Consider the following 7784-nt stretch of genomic DNA (forward strand, 5'->3'; position numbering starts at 1 on the left):
CAAGAGACACTAAGGGATCTCTATATGTATAGCTTGGAGAAAAGAAGCGAGAAAAGAGATGTGATAGAAATATTTACATTCATAAAAAAATTTCAAACTAGAGGATTAGATGTAATTTAATAAAGTTTTACTTTACCAAGAGAATGATAGAACAGTGGAACAGCTTCCAGCAGAAGTGTTAGCAGATTAAAGGAATTTAAACTTGTGTGGTATAGGCATAAACCTATTCTGATGAGTTTTACACAAAAAGTCTACCGAGATAAGTATACTTTTTTGCACAACACATTGGCTGGGGAGTAAACGTATTGTGTTTGCAGCACAGTTTTGGGAAGGCGCCTGAATCACTGTAGTGTCATACATTTCTTGCTATTCTGCATCTAAGATAAGACCAAGAACTGATAAATAGTCTTTATATCAGGAAAAATGGGCATACTAAATGGCCCAAGTGGTTCTTGAATGAGCAAACTAAATAACTAAAAATCTAGTACTGGTTTAGTTTTTTTCCGCCAGTACTAAGTTTATAATAGTTGAAATAAAGGTAAAGTTATATTTTATTTAGTTTGTGCATACTATGATCTTGGGATTTGATACCCCCTAGTGGTTAAACAAGAGTATTGCCCTGGCTTAGTTAGTATACCAAATAGTTCTTATCTGCTGTCAAATTATCTGTTTCTAATAATGCTTAATTAGTAAAAAATTTCAGCAAGTATATTTTCCTTTGTTTTTTTCTCCTTTATATACATACTACTGTTCAAAAGTTCAGGGTTACTTCACTGTTTTCATGGAAAATTTCTAGCTGTGCTAACATAATTGCAAAAGTTTTTTTTTATGATCAATTAGCCTTTTAACCCCTTCGTGACAAAGGCTGATTTTACTTTTTGTACCCTTCGTGACAATGGCCGTTTTAACATTTCTGCGCTGCTCGTGTTTAGCTGTAATTTTCTTCTTTCCCGTTTACTGAACCCACACACATTAGATATTGTTTTTTTCAGGACAAGAAGGGCTTTCTTTAGATGACATTGTTTTGATTGTATCGTATTATTTACTATTAAAAAAAGTATAAAATATGGTGAAAAATTTAGAAAAAAATGACTGTTTCTAACTTTTAGTTGAAAAATCTTTTACTCATCTATAAAAGGTAATAAAAAAACCTGCTAAATAGATTCTACTATTTGTCCTGAGTTTAGAAATACCCAATATTTTTATGTTTTTTTGCTTTTTTCTGCACGTTATGGAACAATAAGTACAGGTACCGTTTTGCTATTTCAAAGCCATTTTTTCCAAATCTGGTAATTCTTCCCACCATGTGCCATTTCGGGTATCTTTGAAGCCGGCCAATGCAATTTACCCCATCAAGTCATATATTTTTGAAAACTAGACAGCCCAGGGTATTCCAAATGCTGGTATTTTAACCCTTTCCAAGCACTTATTCTACCATCAGCCTTTGTCAAACTTTATGGTAGTAATTTTTTTGCATTTGTTTTTTCACACACATTTTACTTTAGGTATAAATAAACAGGTTCTGGTATATGTCACTATCAAAAAACACCCCAATATGTGTTTAGCAACATCTCCTGAGTACAGCGATACCTCACATGAATGATTTTGCCTGGCTGTTTGGGGGCAAAAGGGCCACATTTGGGGCATGCACATTTTTCAATGTTGCACTTTGGCATTTGGGGATCCACTGCCCATGCCCTATTTGGTACATCTTTGAGCCGGGCCATTTCAGTGTGCCCAATAAAGCTATATATTTTTGAAAACTAGACACCCCAGGGTATTTCAAATGCTGGTATTTTAACTCTTTCCATGCACCATATCTACCACCAGTCTTTGTCAAACTTTGTGATAGTCATTTTTTTCCATTTGTTTTGTCACACACATTTTACTTCAGGTATGAATTAAAAAGTTCTCGTATATGTCACTATCACAAAACACCCCAATATGTGTTCAGCAACATCTCCTGAGCGCAGTGATACCCCACATGAATGATTTTGCCTGGCTGTTCGGGGGCAAAAGAGCCACATTTGGGGCATGCACATTTTTCAATGTTGAACTTTGGCATTTGGGGATCCACTGCCCGTGCCCTATTTGGTACATCTTTGAGCCGGGCCATTTCAGTATGCCCAACAAAACCATATATTTTTGAAAACTAGACACCCCAGGGTATTTTAAATGCTGGTATTTTAACTCTTTGCATGCACACATTTTACCACCAGCATTTTTTTAAAGTTTGCAGTAGTATTTTTGTGTGTGTATTTTTCCCACACACACCTACTTTATGTATGAATTTACAGCTCCTGGTATATGCCGCTGTCACACGACACCCCAATATATGTTCAGCAACATCTCCTGAGTACAGTGATACCCCACATGCATGGGTTTGTCATTTTTGGGGGGAACTAAAAGGCCACATTTGGTACGTGTGCATTTTTCTAATTGGAAATTAGATGTGTGGCCATCCTTCCCCCCGTGTTAATTGGGACCTTGTTGAACCCGGCCAATTCAATTTACCCCATCAAATCATACATTTTTTAAAAGTAGACACCCCATGGGCATTTAATATGCCAGTATTTTAACTCTTTCCATGCGAGAATTGTTTTAAGCTAATATGCTAATTTTAGGACTTGCTCACAAAAATATATTTTTTATATATATTTTTTTTTTTTGCCTTTTTTTTTTATTTTTTTAACATTTTTTTTCAACTTGAAGGTTCCCCTGATAGTGACATCAGTGGGAAATTATTTTTACATTTTACTGTTTTTTTACTATTTTTTTTCTAATTATTATTAATTTTATTTTATTTTTAATTTATTTTTTCTAATCACTGTGATTAGAAAGCTGAGCTCCATTGACTTGCATGGTTGAATGCAGTACCTATATTCAACCTGCAAGTGGAGCCAGAGTTCTCTAGAGGGTCTGGAGACCGTCTAGCGAACTTTTTAGACTTTATTGTTTCTTTATTGAATTTTCCCGGACCGCCGCCATCTTGCAGATGGCGAAGATCACCGGCAGCTGTGGCTGTGACCGCTCTCCGGAGCGGTCACAGCCCATCCAAAGGTAAGTGTTTGGTGTCGCTGGATGCCTCCTGATCGAGGCATTCCAGCGACACCATTTAAGTTTAGGAGGCGATCGTTGATCGCCTCCTAAACGCTTTTAAAACGGGCGTCCGCCGCCATACAAAGTATGGCGGATGTTGACGCCCCGGGGAGGGGCCAGAGATGGCCCCTTTGTGCCGATAATGGCGTTGCTGAATGCCTCGAGGTCGAGGCATTACAGCAACGCCGTTTCAGTGCAGAAAGCGAAAATAGATCGCTTTCTGCACCCGTTTAATGACGTGCCGGTCCTGGCACGTCATTTGTCGTTATCGACATGAATTTCCGTGACGTGCCTGGACCGGCAATTGTCATCAAGGGGTTAAACTTAAACTTCGTTTAGTGAAAACAAGGTGCCATTGGGACACATGAGCAAGGAGCCTCTGTATTCCTATGAAGTTATTCCATTAAAAAATCAGCCTTTCCCAGGTACAATAGCCATTTACAATGTCTGCACTGTATTTGCTGTTATTTTAATAGACAAAATTTGCTTTTCTTTGTATATTACAATCATTTCTTTCCAGTGGCTGCACTACCTATTATATTTAATCTTGGCTACTGGCTTGGTCCTCCATGTCAAAGAAGGAAGGAGTGTGAACCAGAGCCAATCCAGCTCAAATTTCTCTTCCCATTTTGTTGTTTTGTTTTTATACACCTGTATGCATGTATATGTGTAGCTATATTTGTATTAATTTAGATTTACTTATCACTATATAATAATATATTATTTTCCTTCACGTTGTCATTTGCATATCAAGCCACAAGTGATGTCACTTTTTAGGTTATGGGCTCCCCTTTTTTTGTATATTTTTTTGTGGTGTGCATTCTGGAAATGTACAATTTGTGCCATCTTAGCCTCCGAACAGCTTCTCTGTGTCATTTTTGTCATCTAACAGTTTGCCAGGCCCCCAAACAGCTTGTCAGTGTCCCCAGATTGTCTGTGCCATCTTTGCCCCAAACAGCTTGTTAGTGCCCCTAAAAAGTCTGCCTGTTCCATCTTTGCCCCAACATCAAAGAGAAAATCTTGCTTGTGGGGACCAGAGTATTTGTTCTGTAAGGGGCCCCAAAATTTCTGATGGTGGCCCTGAAAGGTAGGACCCTGCTCTAAACAGCTTACAGTCTAAAGTCTTGGCCGCTATGACACATAGTTGCAAATACTGCCCCTCAGACCAAAATAACATTAGTGTTGGTAATCAAAATTAGATACTATGTATCTATCAGATTTAAATATATAAAAAGATTATATTAAATTACAATATATAATTTTTGTTTATAAATAATATATAAAAATAGTTAAATATATCAGTATCTTAGTACTTAATTATCATTCATACAATGTGAGTTTTTAATGATCATTAATATTTTAGACTTTACCATATTGATGCTAACTAAAAGATTTTACCAGATATTTTTGTCAATATCAAGATCCCAAAAACTATCGTCTTCAGTATTTTTGTCACCTTTTGGTTCCCACAAAATGAGGTTCTCAAGACTAAGTCCTATGTGGTGTTTGTGGTCATTAATATTGACTTTATTTGGTTAGATTTTCTGAAGATTTTTTTATGGATCATATAACACAGAGACAATTTTTTATTGGCCTGGCTCAAGCATGGCAGCTAACATGGCTAGTGATTAGTTCTCTTGAATGAGACTGTAATGATTAGGTGAGGTAGGACCCCAGATGGCAGAGTGAGCCAGGAAAACAGGAACCAGGAGTAGCCAGGAACCGAGAATCAGGTCTGAGAACTAGCCGGGTAAAACCAGAAAAGCGGAAGCCAAATCAATATCCAGAAGAGTAGTCAAACTAGCCGGGCCAATATCAGACGATCAGATAAAGCAGTTAAAGTAACTCGCACAGACAAACAGCAGAATACACCAACCAAGGGTGACCCAGAAGTTGAAGTCCCAGGTTTATAGGGAGAGATGGAGGCGTTTCCTGCATGTAGAGGTCACCCGAGGTTATAAGAGCACGTTACAGGTGTAAGTGCAATATTAAGTTTTGACCACACGGTTTGCAGCGTGGCCACGCAGTGAAGACGCTGAATGGGTAGCGGGTGTACTCGCTGCCCCGGAAGCCGCCTGAGACTAAGGCGTCGCAGGAGCAGCCACGGAGCGGGACCAGAGAGGCAGGTAAGTCCTTACACAGACAATATGTTTCCCTGTATGACTATGATGTATGATGAGATTATATCATACATCGTTATATATATATATATATATATATATATAATACCAATAATATGTACCGTATTTGCTCGATTTATAAGAGGACCCTGATTATAAGACGACCCCCCAAAATCTAAATATTAATTTAGGAAAAAAAGAGCCTGAATATAAGACTACCCTATAGGAAAAAAGTTTTACTAGTAAATATTAATTCATGTAAACTATTTTTTCATATTAAATAAAAGCTATGATTGAGAAAAATATTTTGTTTTTATTTCCTTTTATTTGCCAACCTGCCCCCAGAAATGCCTTATACCCCCTATTTGCCACTCTGCCCCATGATGTGCCTTTTAACCCTCCATATGCCACTCTGCCTCCAGAAATGTCTTATACCCTCCTATATGCCACTGTGCCCCATGATATGCCTTTTAACCCCCTATATGCCCCTCTGCCCCATGATATGCCTTATACCCTTACATGCCACTCTGGCATATAGGGGGTTAAAAGGCATATCATGGGGCAGAGTAGCATATAGGGGGTTAAAAGGGATTTCTGGAGGTATATATATGTAAACTGCTAACATCAATCACACTCCTATCAAGCCCAGTCAGCAAGTACATGCTGGAACCTGGGGATGATGATAGGAGTGTGATTACAGCCTCCATATGCAATGCTACCACCCCCTTACATATCCATGCTATCACACACACACACTCATCCACAAACATTTAAATACTCATTCATTCCGTTAATCACACATACCTGCTCATAAACCCTCCCCCACCCCTTACCTGAACTGCAGATCTCTCGCTTGTAGACTTCTGCAGGGGCCCGGCTGCTTCCCTTTGCAACTTCTCTTGACCCGCCCCCAGAGGAAGAAGGACAGGGCGGAGTCACGTGACGACTCTGCTGGCTTCATGTTCTCCTGCTGCTAGTACAAGAGACACTACTTGTGACCAAAGCACCGGTAAGCAGCCTGGCCCCAGCAGACATTTTTTCCCCAGCTATTTGAGGTCTGATTAGAAGACGACCTTGATTATAAGACAAGGGGTATTTTTCAGAGCATTTGCTCTGAAAAAAACCTTGTCTTATAATCGAGCAAATACGGTATATATATATAGAAGGGGGTGTGGAGTATATAGGGCAATGTACCCTCCAGGTTGATGTCATTGCTCACAGGGTGGGGGAAGATGGGGCAACCATTCCCCATTGTCCCACTTTTATTCTGGGTATGTCTGGATATGTTAATGTGTACATGAGTGTGTCTGGTTACGCTAGTGTGTGTCTGGTTATGTTAGGGTTTGGGTATGTTGGTATGCGTATGCGTGTGTCTGGGTATGTTAAAGTGTGTGTGTCTGAGTATGTTAGTGATTTCTCTGGGAAATCCATTTATATAAATCATACAGAGTTACACATTTGTATTGTATAGGTTTTTATTTTCTTTTAAATGCGTGGAAAATGTGTCTGGAATGGCAACACAGATATTATGAACGATAAAGTATCAAACATTTTCTTATGCGCAGCCCTATTTTTTCACTGACTTTCATGTTTGTGTTTTTAAAAAGGGAGCACACGTGTTTTTGCTGCACATTTTATTGATAAAATTAGCACCCAGTTCACTTTACCTATAGTCTGAGTGTGTTAGTCTGTGTATGTGTGTGTCTGGGTATTGTGGCCGTGTGTCTGGGTAACCGGGTCTGTCTATATCAGTGGCAGGTTGGAGCGCTCAATATTCCCAGCATGAAGTCAGCAGGTGGAGATGTTTAAAGGGCGGCCGTTAGAGGCATTAGTGGTCTGAAAACAGGGAGAGAGGCAGTTAAGACAGAGGCCCTAAGACTTTATGAAAAAGGTACGATCCAAACAAACTTGTGTTGTGCTGTAACTACTTTATGACTGGAATTGGATTAGCCGGCCAGTTGGTTAGTGAGAGAATTTTGTATAGATAGTCTCCAAGATGGAGTAGGATTTGTTTTGGACTGCTGCTCTGTTCATCTGTGGTAGTTTTTGAGAGTTGATGGACAATCCTGTCCTCTTGCTGTGCTTCCATCACAGCTCCCTTCTGAGCATTTATCAGCCGGTTGGTTCCTGTTGCACTGTAGTAGCATGCAGGAGGGCCTTTAAAACATCTGGGTTGATACAGGGTTCAAACAGCAATGTCCCACTTCTGACACCACTTGTGGCAGGATGGCCCGGTTATGAACAAGAAACTCCAAACGCCAACAGAATAAAAGCAAAATGTGGTTTATTGTAGCTTTAAGGTCCACAGTGTTGCCCTTCACAGTGTAAATAAACAAAACAAAAAACAAATCCTACTCCATCTTGGAGACTATCTATACAAAATTATTCTCTCATTAACCAATTGGCCAGCTAATACAGTCCCAGTCATAAAGTAGTTACAGCACAACACAAGTTTGTTTGGACCGTACCTTTTTTATAGTCTTAGGGCCTCTGGCTTAACTGCCTCTCTCCCTGTTTTCAGACCACTAATGCCTCTAACGGCCGCCCTTTAAACATCTCAGTGCA

The sequence above is a fragment of the Sceloporus occidentalis genome, unplaced genomic scaffold (assembly GCF_023333645.1).
Source record: "Sceloporus occidentalis isolate IW3139 unplaced genomic scaffold, rSceOcc1.0.p SCAF_70, whole genome shotgun sequence".
Lineage (NCBI taxonomy): Eukaryota > Metazoa > Chordata > Lepidosauria > Squamata > Phrynosomatidae > Sceloporus > Sceloporus occidentalis.